General features: G+C 50.4%; 1 pseudogene; it reads right to left on the bottom strand.

The window, feature by feature from the left end:
• Positions 1-2,307: 2,307 nt before the first annotated feature.
• The window catches only part of LOC141021684 (uncharacterized), a 62,307-nt pseudogene continuing 50,236 nt past the window's right edge, over positions 2,308-14,378 (bottom strand).

The following is a 14,378-nucleotide window of genomic DNA, read 5'->3' as shown; positions in this document are numbered from 1 at the left end:
CCACCTGCTGCCACTGGTCCCATCCCCTTCACCTGCAGTTCCTCTAACCGAGCACCCGAACACCCCAGGCGGCGCCTTCAAGAAGGGCACGACACATGCAGTGCTGCTGCCGCCCAATCTGAGGAAATTTTGGGTCTTCACCCGGGCATGGGGTGGAGGTGGAGGGCAGGGACCTCGACGGCGCCTGCAAGGAGGAGAACGACAACCTTGGTCGTCGCCACCATCGGAATGAGCGAGTCATCCAGTGTTTCCTCCGGTCCGATGTCACCTCTACCAGCCCCAGCGAACGCACCAAGGCCGACGACTGGGATCGCAAGCCACCAAGAGCAGCGGGAGAAAGCCTGTAGCGGGAGGAGATCCACCGGCAACTCAGTGCGACACCGTCCATCCACCACCGCCCCGCCAGCCAAGGGCGTCGTCGCCATGCCTACCGAGGCCGCTGCCCCAGGTCCAGATTCCTCCGCGATGACCGGAGCTAGCAACTTACCAACAAGCTATTTGCAGCTATGGGAAAATTGGGTAGGAGTCGGGCGACTAGAGGGAAACTGACACAGTCACGCCTACATGATCCCTAACCTACCCATCACACGCATACTGTCAAAGAAAACGATGAATATGAAGAACCGTGGTGTGACGGTGCACAGACTCGAGGACATCCTTCGTCTTGGCGACCTGTCCCTGGAGAAGGGGCCCTGGCAGCGGGCTCATCGGAGTTAGGGGTGGCACAGGGACGAAGAGCTTGTGGCAGCGTTGGAGCACCATGGCATTCACAGTGGGGAGTAATCTTTCGGTGTAGAGAGGATGGAGGACGACATGCAGCGCCGGGCCGTCAAAATCTAGGGCCCTGTGCCAAACTCCCAAATGGGGTCTATTTCCCTGAAAAAATTGAAACTATAATACTTTTTGAGATTTGAGTTAAATCCTCAATTTGTTATTTTTCATTTTGGTACCAGATTCATATTTTTCTAGATGGATTTGCACACTTGGATCTTGAAACACTAGACATGTAGACAAATTTATGTACATAAAACAATTAGCAGCAAACTATTGGTAGGACTACTAGGCAGACTCTAACTCACTGTGAATCCTTAAGCGACGGACGTCAAACTTAGAAGTTTGCATGGTTGAACTGCTCCGAGACAAGGAATAAGGAACGGTACGAGAGGCGAGCAGCCTGCAGGCGAGATAGATCAACGACGAAGATCCCTTGATTAGTACTCGTATTACGGAGATTGAGAAAAGAAACTCGCAAAAGCTCCATGTGCCGCCTGCCCTAATCACCTAGATGTTGCAGCATCGCGGCGCTATGGTGCCTCCATGCGTTGCAGGCCCTGCCTTTGCTGGTCCTCTCTTGCATCGTACGTCTGCAGCTGCAAGTCTGCTGCTACGCCCGTTAGGGTTAGTACTAGACTAGATCGGGATTTCTGCTTCCCGTGCCCATGTAAACAGTGGTGCGGAAGGGTAAGGGTAAATAGTGTTGCCAACGATAAGTATTCTCTCTCTTTTTGTTTTTTATTAGGGGTGATAAGTATATTCTCTAAGGCCATCAATTAGGGATCAAATTACTTAGAGGTACGCGTGCGAGGCTGACCACGCATTTCAGCTAGCTGGCTTGATGTGATTAAAGGGCACGTCAGCCTGCTAACTCAACTTAGCCTAGCTACTCGGAGGCCCTTTGCGGCCGCACAGGTAGCACACCTCTCCGCCCGGGCCTGGCAAGATTGACGCATGGTGTTGATGTTACCATCAATCAAATTACAAGATGGAACGATGGCAGTGTTTCTTTGTCACATCCCGAAGTACCAAAAGTTGTTGTGGCCCACCACCTATTACCATACACCGTCCGGTCAAGTCACCTTTTTTACTAGTCAGATGGCATTAATCACCGCTGGTATTTACCTCCTGTACCAACTTGTTCGCATGTCCAGCTGCGCGCCACGAAGCAATTGTGCCAAGCTTGTACGCCTAGGACCCCTACTGCCCATTACCAGCAAACGAGCAGGGGAGACTGAGAACCGACTTGTTAGAGCATCTTCACTCGTCCGGCCTCCCAACGCATCCGACGATCGTGTTTTTGCATTTGCGCCGATGGTTTTACGTCCTGGGGGTGATCGAGTTTCCAGCCGCGCCTCCAGGGTTTGGCCTCAGACGCCCAAAAAATTCAAACTAGTCTTTCCGGCTACTAAAAAAAGGCACAAGTTCGGTCATCACCATGCCACAAGTTAGCATCATCAAGCCACAGTTCAGCAATCAAACATACCCGAAAGTTCGACGATCAAAAGGAAGGAAGTATGGACACGGAAAGCATCAAACGGCGGGCTCCTCTGGTGTGGGACTAGCCGGGGTCGGCGTGGACGCACGCGTGCTCGGTGTTGGCTTGGCTTCTGTGCTGGGGCTGGTGGTCGGCGTCGGCACCGCTTCATCGGGGCTGGGCGTCGGCGTTGGTGCCGGCATGGGCATAGGGGCGGTGGTCGACGCCGGCCCGGGCATTTGGTTCAAGATGAGGCCGCGCTCCGCTAGGTAGCACGCCTTGACCTGCTCGTCCATCGTCGACATGTCTGCCGCCATCAAGAACGCCAAGTGGGTGTTCCTCTTCTTTGCGGCGACGTTGGTCCTGAGAAGGTCGAGCTTCACGTCCTGCTTCGTCATCAACGCCGACTGTGCTACTTCTTGAGCTTGCGTTGGTTTTTCTTAAGTGGAAAGGGTGATGCAGCAAAGTAGAGATAAGTATTTCTCTCAGTTAAGAACCAAGGTATCAATCCAATAGGAGAAGAACGCGTAAATCACCAATACCTGCAAAAACAATCAAACACTTGCACCCAACGCGATAAAGGGGTTGTCAATCCCTTCACGGTCACTTGCAAAAGTGAGATCTGATAGAGATAGATAAACAAAAGATAAAATATTTTTGGGTTTTTTGGTTTATAGATCTAAAAGTAACAGATTGCAAAATAGTAGATCAAAAACTAATATGATGGAAAATAGACCCGGGGGCCATAGGTTTCACTAGAGGCATCTCTCTTGAAGGCAAATAATACGGTGGGTGAATAAATTACTGTCTAACAATTGATAGAAAAGCGCAAAGTTATGACGATATCCAAGGCAATGATTATGAAATATAGGCATCACGTCCGTGTCAAGTAGACCGACTACTGTCTGCATCTACTACTATTACTCCACACATCGACCGCTATCCAGCATGCATCTAGAGTTAAGTTCATAAAGAATGGAGTAACGCCTTAAGTAAGATGACATGATGTAGAGAAATAAACTCATGCAATATGATGTAAACCCCATCTTTTTATCCTCGATGGAAACAATACAATACATGCCTCGCTACCTCTACTATGTCACTGGGTGAGGACACCGCAAGATTGAACCCAAAGCTAAGCACCTCTCCCATTGCAAGACGAACCAATCTAGTTGGCCAAACCAAACCGATAATTTGAAGAGAGTTACAAAGATATCAAATCATGCATATAAGAATTCAGAGAAGATTCAAATAATATTCATAGATAAGCCTATCAAAAATCCATAATTCATCGAATCTCGACAAACACACTGCAAAAGAAGATTACATCGGATAGATCTCCAAGAACATCGAGGAGAACATGATATTGAGAATCAAAGAGAGAGAAGAAGCCATCTAGCTACTAGCTATGGACCCGTATGTCTAAGGTAAACTACTCACGCTTCATCGGAAGGGCAATAGAGTTGATGTAGATGCCCTCCGTGATTGAATCCCCCTCCGGCAGGATGCCGGAAAAGGCCCCAAGATGCTTCTGGTGGTTTGGAAATATATGTGAATATATAAGAGGCAGAACTAGGTTAGGGGAGTCACGAGGGGCCCACATGATAGGGGGCGCCCCCCCTAGGGCGCGCCCTCCACCATTGTCGCCGCCTCGTGGCTCTTCTAACTTGAACTCCAAGTCTCCTGGGTGTTTTCTGGTCTGAGAAAAATCATCATGAAGTTTTATTCCGTTTGGACTCCGTTTAGTATTCCTTTTCTGCGAAGCTCAAAAACAAGAAAAATACAGAAACTAGCACTGGGCTCTAGGTTAATAGGTTAGTCCCAAAAATAATATAAAATAGCATATTAATGCATATAAAATATCCAAAACAGATAATATAATAGCATGGAACAATAAAAAATTATAGATATGTTGGAGATGTATCAGACCACCACGCGTCAGATTTCTCCTCCCTCTTTGCGGCAATGTTCTTGGCGTCGGCGATGCACTGCTCGATCGATGATTGCAGTCGTTCAGCAGTGGGTGTCGCGTCCCTTGCCGCCTTGGCTCTTTTCTTGCCATCAGGGCGCCCATCCGCCGCCCCCGGGCCAGGTGCGTCTGGCTTGTATGTCTCCTTGGCCTTGGCGAGGGTGAGCCGGACCTCCCTCTACTTCCCGGACGACTTGATCCTAGAGAACACGTGAAGGAACTTGAACTCCCGGTCGCTGTTGTCCTGGCGATACATGTTGAACATTCGAACCATCTACACAGCCAAAGAACAAGTGTCGGCGACGTAAACTGCAAAAGAACCAAGCCGGCGGCTGGACATACCTGATCCTCGACGTTGGCGCTGCTTTTCGGACAAGCCGCGACCTCCTCGACGATCCCATGCCATTTGTTGCAGCCCGCCTGGATGATCGCCAATGTTCACCATGGCCTTGTCGCCGCGCTCCATGTGGATGTTGGCGAAGTAGGGGTCGACCAACTTGCGCTCATTGAACGCCGTCTTGATCCTTCTCCAGTACGTGTCAGCGTTCTGATTCGAGTCGGTGTCAAAACCGACCGATCTCGAGTAGGGGGTCCCGAACTGTGCGTTTGAGGATCGAAGGTAACAGGGGACAGGGGGAACACGATGTTTACCCAGGTTAGGGACCTCTTAATGGAGGTAAAACCCTACTTCCTGCTTGATTATTTTTGATGAGTATAGGGGTTACAAGAGTCGATCTACCTCGAGATCGTAATGGCAAAAGCCTAGCTATCTAGCCAATGTAAATTCTGATAGCCTCTACGAACTAAACCTTCCTGTTTATATACACACCGGAGGGGCCTAGGGTTGTACAGAGTCGGTTCACAGAGGAAGGAAATTACATATCCGGACACCAATCTTGCCATCCACGCATAAGAGAGTCCTACACGGACACGGGGGAAGGTCTTCTGCCTTGTATCTTCACGGCCCATCAGTCTGGCCCACATCACACATCCCGGACACCCGAGGACCCCCTAATCTGGGACTCCCTCAGTAGCCCTTGAACCAGTCTTCAATGACGATATGTTCGGCACGCGGGTTATCTTCGGCATTGCAAGGCGGGTTCCTCCTCCTGAATACTTCAAAGCAATCTTCTGAACAAAAGAACTGTATTCGGCTCTGTATAACAGTCACAACCCTCAGCCAGGAAGGCAACATACTTAATCAAAATAATGTCTGTCAACTGACAACTTTTCGGCAAAACGTCACGTCTAGCCTCTTTAACATTTCAAACCGTTCATTCGCCTCCAGCTTCGTGTTTCAAGGCACAGCCTCTATTGACACGTCTTGTCAAAACAGAGATTGTGTCCGCTTATCGCGGGATCCTCATCAATACGGTTTTGGGTAATCCAACCGTGCCATTCGCACGACCCCTCGGGAACAGGCGAGTTTTAAGGCTTGAGGGGGGGGGCGTCTGATATTCACTGCCTATATAAGAGGATAAAGATTCCTCTTTCTTCACACACCTTCTTCCTTCTCCTGCTTTGCCATCTTCAAGCTCCAGCACTCAAACTTCAATCTTTCCCACCGCCGCCAACCTCTCCAGCCATGTCAGGATCTGGTTCGAAGGGCAAGTGGGAGGCCTCCTCCATCACGGAGAAGGACGTCAAGGAGCTCCGGGAGGCGGGATATCTGTCTGCGGACATGCACACAGGCTCCCTGCCAAGGAGCAAGTCATCCCCACCCCGGAGCCCGGTGGAAGGGTTGTATTCATCCCTCACTTCCTCCGCAGGCTAGGGTTTCCCCTCCACCCCTTCGTCCGCGGCCTCATGTTCTACTATGGGCTAGATTTTCATGATCTTGCCCCAAATTCTTTCCTACACATCTCGGCGTTTATCGTCGTGTGCGAGGCGCTACTCCGCATCCCCCACACTTCGGTCTATGGCTAAAAGTCTTCAATGTGAAGCCGAAGGTGGTCGACGGGCAGCATGCGGACTGCGGTGGCGCCATGGTGAGCAAGCTCCCCAACACCGTTTGGCCTAAAGGGGCCTTCGTGGAGACCGTCAAGGTGTGGTAACAGGGTGGTTCTACATCACCGAACCCCGCGATGCCAAGTGGGCGGCCACTCCTGAGTTCAGATCCGGACCCCCTATGCGGCTCGCGTCATGGACCAACAAGGGTCTGGACTACGGATCCACAGCGGAAGTGTTGATGCTACAAAAGCGCATCTCAAACATGATAGGCAAGAACACCAGTCTCACCAACGTGATTCAGGTGATGCTCTTGCGCCGGATTCTTCCCTGCCAACTCCGGCCCTCCCACATGTGGGAGTTCAATCCGGAAGATCCTCGGACCCTGAAGCACTTCTTTGGCACAACACGCGAAGATATCTGGAAGCTGCTCTTCAAGGCCCAGAAAGCATGGCTGGAGAAGACCAAAGACATCGGTCTTGACAGCGAGAATCCGGCCACACCGGTAAGTGTGTTATTCCTGAATATATATATTCGATCAAGAAGTTTTCAGACATAATGAGTTTTCCATCCCTCGTACAGGGTTGAATAGCAAAGGCGGAGCGGATCAAGTGTCCGGCACCGCTGCCTGAAGATCCGAACGAACCCCATCTGACGAAGATGCCTGGTCCCGGCGCCCTATCAGGTGCCGGAGAAGAAGGCCAAGAAGAAGGGCAAGGAGGCCAAGGGCGACCTCCGCCACAAGGTCCTTTGGACGTAGTGTCCGGAGAGACCGAAATCCCCTCCTCCCATGAGGAAGATGAAGATGAGGAGGAGGAGGAGGCGGAAAGTGACTCCCCTCTTAAGGGGAGGAAGAAGAAGAGGGCAGCCTCCACAGACCCGGAGGAGGAGGCGCCCAAGAAGGGGAAGATAACCCTCTCGGATGGTTCAGATTCGGAAACCGAACCCATCCCCAAGAGACGCCCCAGGGTGAAGCCCCTGGCCGAATCGTAAGTATCAAAGGATTTATTATATGTCTTCGGTCCTTTATGTTTTTTATAGTATAACATATTACACTGTATGCCTTTCAGCCCTGCTCGCGACCTCCCCAACCCTTCACTATCTGAGGGGAGCTCTCTGCCACCCGAGATGGCAGAGAGCAAGACGCCTCCGCGAGCCTCTCCACCAATCATTATGGATGACACCGATGTGTTGTCCTGAAGGACCTCTCCAGGTCACAGAGGGGTGGGCGAGGCTACCGAAACGACGCCCGAGGGTAATACCTCAGCTGCCGAAGACATAGGGGGTGCGATCCCCATGGCGACCAACGACGGGGGCCCTGACCAGTCCGGCCCCCAGCCGGACATCATTCCGGAGACCCATGCGGCTCCGGAATCGGGCGAGCAGCCCTCTTTGAAGGAGGGGGGAGCATCAGCTCCGACGGTGACTTCCACTAATCCGGAGGCGCCGAATGCTCTGGTGGAAGCACTACGACGTGCTTCCATCGTGGAGGAGCACCGCACCCTGATGGGTTCGGTGGTTGAGAAGGTTCAGTCCGCCAAGAGCGGGCTGAACGAAGCCTTCACCAGCCTACTAACAGGCTTCGAGGTATGCGACGTAATGCTCACAGACGCTTTTCATATATAGGAAATATTCCTGTATATTGATAGTAGCCCCTGAAACTCTGTCCGGCTTTTGAAAAAAGCCGAACAGAGGATCACATAGTATTCCGAAGAGGTGACGTACTTATCTATTTTATAACAGGCTTCCCAGTTGGCGGCAACCGCCCAGGCCGCTGAAGTTTTCGACCTCAATCAGAGACTTAAGCTGGCTGATGATGAGATCGACCACGTGAACAAGCGGTTCGATGAGGCGCATGGTATGTGTACTTTAAAAGAGTTTGATTATATATCTGAAGTGATATGCAAGATCAGAGTGTAACTCATGTACTATTGTGATTATGAGTGCAGGTAGCGCGACCGAGGTCGAGACCCTCAAGAGCGCCCTTGCCCAATCCAAGGAGGAGGCGAATAAAGCAGCCGCTGACAAAGCGGCTGCGGAATTAAAGACCAAACAGGTCGCCCGCTGCCAGCACGAAGAGAGGGTAGCCGAAGTGGAGCAAGAACTGAAGGACGCCATCGGCAAGTGCGAGGCTTTGGAGGAGAAGAGTACGTCGCAAGCGGCCGAACTCGCCAAAGCCCTCAATGAGGCCAAGGAGGCACGGACCAAGTCCCGGAGTGCTCATGAAGAGATCCGGCAGGCCGAATAGATAGTGGCTGGTAAGCCCTTTCTTCTGCAGAGTATATTTGGGGGTCAAAGATATGCTTTGCTCCACTCGATTGTGGAGTTATCTAGACACCTTTGCGGATCTTCCGAGGAGTGATGCCGACGCCACGCAGTTCTTCTGAGCCCAGGAGAGGAACACGACGAAGAAGTTGTTATGGTCATAGTTCCTGGCGCCGGAGTGTCCGGCGCTATTGAACAACCAGATGATGTGTAACGCCCCGGATTCGATGCGCCACGTGTCACCCAGTTATTCACCTTTGTTGCCATGTCATTTGCTTGCGTGTTGCATTTTGCCATGTCATCATCTGCATGCTTTTCAAAACTTGCATTCGTTCGGATCCTCCCGGTTCTCTCCGTTGTCCGTTCGGAGTCCAGACACACTCGCACGCGCCCGCGGCACCTCCGAAATATTATTTTATAAGTGGAATAAAAATGTTCTCGGAATGGGATGTAAGTTGGCATGTGGTCTTAATATAGTGTAGGTAGGCCGCCTGCCAAGTTTCGTCGCATTCAGAGTCCATTTGTCTGCCCAGCCGTTAAACGTATAGCGGTACCGCTGCCGGTATCTTCGTCGGATGTTTTGGTCTCCGAAACCGTTGCCGGGCTGCATTTCTTCTCTCTCCTCTCAGCCCAAGCCTCTCTCTCACAGCCCACCTAGGCCTAGCCTACCCCTCCTCGCGTCCGGAACCGTTCGATTGCGATCGGAGGGCTCCGAAAGCCCTTCTAACCCTAATCCTAACTCCCTTTCCTATATAAACCCCTCCCCGTGCCATTTTGGGCAGGCCCTAGCCTCCCCTAACCTCCAGCCGCAATCCCCCTCCTCCTCGGGATCTCCGCCGCCTCCCCCTCATTTTCCGGCGCCGACCACCGCCGTCCCGCCACTTGGCGCTGCCATATAGGCCAGCCGCCGCCCGTGGCCACTCAGGCGCGGCCACGTGCCCTCCCCGCTCGCCTCCTGTCCTCCCCGCGCCTCCCAGGCGCGCGGCCCGCCCAGGCCCGGGGCGAGCCCGCGAAGCCCATCAGGGCCCGAGGCGCCCCGCTCCACGCCGCCGCCTGCCCGAGCGCCCCAGCGCTCCTCCCTCTCCTCGCCGCCTGACCGCTGGGCCGTCGCGGCTCCATCGCCGGAGCAGCAGCTCCTCCGCCCCGCCGCCATCCTCTGCGAGGCCAGGTCGCCACCTCCGCCGTCTCCCGTCCTCCTCTCCTCCTCCCCCACTGCCTCCCTCTCTCCCGCAGGATGCCGCCGCCGCCGGAGCTCCGAGCTCGCAGCCCCACTCGTCCCCGTCGCCACCACCGAATCCGGCGAGTCTCCGGCCATTTTCGGCGTTCCCCGCCTCCTCCGACCCCGCCTAGCTCGCCGGGGCCCCTCGCCGCTCTGGGCCCGTGCCAGACCCGACCCACCGCGTTGACTTCGCCCCCTCGAGGTCGATTTCTGCTAAGTCCTAATAAATCATACATTCTGGTGCACTATTCAACATGTTATATCTCCATGTGTACTGCTCCGTTTTGTGCATGTAATATGTCAAAATGTTCATTGAGAGATGCTCTACATTTCATTCCATTGTGCCATGTTTGTTTGAGCTCATCTTGATGCCCTAATCATCGTTGCAAGACTGCTACGTGATGTTATCTGCTGTCTGTTATCAGAACTTGGTGATTTGCCTTTTTCATTGCATTTTGGGTGTGCATCTTTTGAGCTTGATATCTAGTGTTTTGTTATACATCATGCCATCTTTACAGAGGTGCTTGCCATGTATTTTTGTGATCAATGTGGTGACTAGCACAAGCATGCAAAGTAGTCTCCGTGATGTTGCTGATTTCTTTGACTTGGTCATTTCTGCTAAGTCTAAGTCTGTTGTGTTGTGATGCCAAGTAAACCTGCTGCTACAAGTCATTCTATGAATGATCTGGAGATATTCACTAAGGATATTTTTTTATACATGTTATGATGAATCCATCCATGCCCTTTTTTGCATTTATAGCCTGCTGTAGCTTGTTGCAATTATGCTCTAAAGTTGCGAAATAATGCTGTTGTCAGCCTGTTAACATGAAGTTCATTATTGCCCTGTGCGTTGCTAGTGATCCATGTACCCTATGACTATGCTATTGCCATGCTTAGCTTCATATTTATTCCATCTTGCTGTTTGTTACCTTTTCATGCCATGTAATGCTCTGTGGTGAGTGGTTCAACCTCACCAACATGCCTACTTATCGTTATTTCTGCCATGCTCTATTTTTCTTCTAAGTCTGAATCTGTCATATAACTTGCTATGTTTACATGGGTGCCATCATATTTTCTGTGCCTTTTTAGCTCATGATCAGTAAGGGACTTTTATTATATGCAATCAGTAGGTTCATGTCATGCCTTTGGTTGCCATGATAAGTTCCTGTAGCATGTTGTTTGATACCTCTAAACTTTGCAACCTGATGTTATTTCTGCCATGTCCAGTGATTTCTGCCAAGTCTGTGAAACTGTTATTATTTGCAATCTTGCCATGTCCTTTTGAGCATGTTCTAGTGGTTTCTGGAGATAGGTCAATGTTCATGTTTTGTCATGCGTTACCTGTACATCATGTCCATGCCTTTTTCTCTCATGTTAGGTTGCTGTAGCATGTTGTTTTGGTGCTTGCAAGATGCCTTGTTGCTGTTTTAGACAGTTTGTTGTTATATCTTGTTTGGAGTGTATGTGTTGCACCGTTGCTCCGTTTTGAGTGTGCTCTATATGAAACTTGCTTAGAATTGCATGTAGTTTCATATTATCATGTTGCATCCTTGTTTTGAGGTGTTTTCTTGATGTTTGGATGCATTTTGCATAAATGCCATGTTTAACTTGTTTTGCTTATATCTTCTAGGCCGTAGCTCCAAATTAAATAATCTTTATATGTAACTTGACTACAATTTCGTGTAGATCATCATGGTGCATTTTAACTTGCTGTTTAACAACTTGAACATAAGGTTTATTCAGTTCTGGACCAATTTCGAAATTTGCATATGAGGACTTACCGGAATTGTTATATGTTGTTTCCGGCCTCATTTAAACTTGCTTTGATGTGTTGTTCTTGTATGCATCATCCCTTGCCATGAGTAGCCTCATCTAGCCTTGTCATGCATCATACTTGCTTGAGCATCATGCCTTGTTCTTGTGTGGTGTGTTTACCATGTTGTGTGCGTCTTCTCGATAGTTCCCGTTTCGTTGCGATCGTGAGGATTCGTTCGTCTACGCTTGGTTCGTCTTCGTGGATTCATCTTCTTCATGGAATCGTTCTTCTTCCTAGCGGGATTTCAGGCAAGATGACCGTCACCTTGGATCTCATTACTATCATTGCTATGCTAGTTGCTTCATTCTATCGCTATGTTGCGCTACCTATCACTTGCTCTTCAAGCCTCCCAAATTGCCATGAACCCCTAACCTGTCGTGGAATTGTCACGGCAGATGTCCTCGTGCAAGGACTTAGTCGTGGAGCCATCGCAACTAGGAAGCTTAAAGGGGTTAAACGGGACAAAGGACACGAGGATTATACTGGTTCGGCCCCTTACGTTGAAGGTAAAAGCCTACTCCAGTTGAGGTGGTATTGCTTAGGGTTTCGATGACCAGGAGCTAAACCGCTCTGCTTGGCTATCGATCGGATCTTACTTATCCTGAACTGCCGCCGGGTCGTCCCTTTATATAGAGAGGTTAACACCCAGCGGCTCTCAGAGTCCCGGCCGGCTCATAAACTGTGTCCGGCCCGGACCCTTAACTATTCTTGCCTTACACTACAAGTCATGCCACAACGACGGTTTACCACTACGGGCCTTAAGCCGCCTCTGGGCCTTAGACCTATTACTAAACCGCCATCCTTAACCTGTCCTTGGGCTTCTGAACGAAGAGCTGTCGCAACGTAACCTGGCCCATCTACGGCGGGTTACACCAGTAGCTATATCCTCAACATTAGGCCCCAGATTGATTTGAACCGGTTCATGTCAATCTTTGATACCTTAAGAAAAAATCTTCCGGCTTCTATTTGCGCAAAGGTTATAACCCGCCATGACGTCATCTTCTGGATTCTCGGTAACTCGCCGTGACGTCATCCGCCATTAATGCACGTTCTGTCCAACGTATCTCAACGGATCCTTATCTTAATAACTATCCCGAAAATCGAGGCGCCTTTGCAGCTGGATAATCATGTCTTCAGCCTCCTCATTTCTCGCGCCCACTCATCAGCCGTCTCTTATAAATAGGCCCGACCGGGTCCTCTCTCACTCTTCCCTTTCCATCGTCTTCCTCCTCTCAACGCCTCAGAGCCCGAGCTCCGCCGCCGCGCCTCTCGTCTTCCTCAGCCTCGGCCGCTGCATCAACCTGAGCTAGTCCAGAGAACGGCGGCGACTCTCCGCAGTGAACCTGCAACTGTAAGTCCTCTTCTTCTCAAACGTCAGATCCACATTAGGGTTCCGCATTCATCCCTGTTCTTCATAGTTCATCTCAGTTCTTTTATAGTTCTTCCACCGCGACTTCTTTTGATTTGAAGAACAGTACAGAACTCCTGCGGTAGTGGTTTCGCACCCATTTCCAATACTAGCAGATCCCTTTTGCTTGCAAAAGAGACCTCATTAGAACTTATGAACTTCTCTGTGCCAGTTTTTAGGTCTAGATAATTTTCCTTTCTGGACGACCGTTTGATCCAAAATAACTACTGCAACCTGCGAAACTTGTTTGTGCAACACTTAGGCAAAAATTGCATCTGTTAGCTATGGCGGCTCATATCACCGGCTTAAAAAAGGCGATGTTTCATGAATATTCCGGGTCATCCATAACAGAGTCAAATAACTTAATTTCTCACGATATCCATAGTGGCTTAAATAACCTGACACAATTGGCCATAAATCATTAGGCCCCTTCATAAGCCGCCACCTTAAATACTGAACCAAAATTTTCCTCCGGCTTAAATTTGAACCGGAAATTTTATTTTGTCATAGGCTTCCATCCTTCACAATGCCGCCCAAGGCTCCCAAGGTGCCCATTACATGCAACTGGGTTAGATCCAACGTTACTGATAGCACCTTAGCTGACTTCGTGAAAACGGGTTACCTGCCCAAGAAAGAGGTCATGTCCTATCGTGCTTTTGACCCGTCCGAAGAGAGACCTCAACCCAAGGACGGAGAGGTTGTCATATTTGCTGATCACATGACCCGGGGCTTTGCTCCTCCCAGCTCAAAATTCTTCAGAGATGTTCTGCACTTTTTCGACCTGCGACCTCAAGACATTGGACCCAATTCCGTGTCAAACATTTGTAACTTCCAAGTGTTCTGTGAGGTGTACCTTGGAGAAGAGCCCAGCTTACTACTCTTTAGAGAGTTATTCTATCTGAACCGCCAAAATGAATGTGCCAATGGGCCCAGCCTGGAGCTCGGTGGAATCTCAATCCAACGACGGAGAGATTGTCTCTTTCCTTATACTGAGCCGCCAAGCCACCCGAAGGACTGGAACCAGACATGGTTCTACTGCCAAGACACTTCTCCGGCTGATGAGAATCCACTACCCGGCTTTCGCGCCCTGCGTCTGGAATCAAATCACCCCTTGCCAGATAAACTATCTCAAGCTGAACGCCAGCCACTTACTCCCACCATTAACAAGATCAGAGCTCTTCTGGGGAACGGCCTGAATGGCATTGATCTGGTCCGGGTCTGGATTGCCTGGCGGGTGATTTCTTTAAGCCGCCGCCCCGGCTTAATGTGTGATTACACGGGCCGGAAGGATGATCCTCTTTGGCACAGTCCCGACGACTTACCTGAGGACGTCATTGATGATATGACCAAGTCTCTTCTGAACGAGAGCCTGGCAGATTGCGGGAGGACAGGCTTAAGTCCTTTCTGCAAGGCTAACCCGGCCCCAGCGGTAAACTATTGACCTGAACACCTCACCTTCCATTTTAACGATTTCGTCCTAACTTCAAAAACCTTTGTTGTATT

This window comes from Aegilops tauschii, chromosome 4 (assembly GCF_002575655.3).
Source record: "Aegilops tauschii subsp. strangulata cultivar AL8/78 chromosome 4, Aet v6.0, whole genome shotgun sequence".
In the NCBI taxonomy this organism is placed as follows: domain Eukaryota; kingdom Viridiplantae; phylum Streptophyta; class Magnoliopsida; order Poales; family Poaceae; genus Aegilops; species Aegilops tauschii.
The sequence above is the reverse complement of the archived record's forward strand: the minus strand, read 5'-3'. Positions and strand labels throughout refer to the sequence as shown.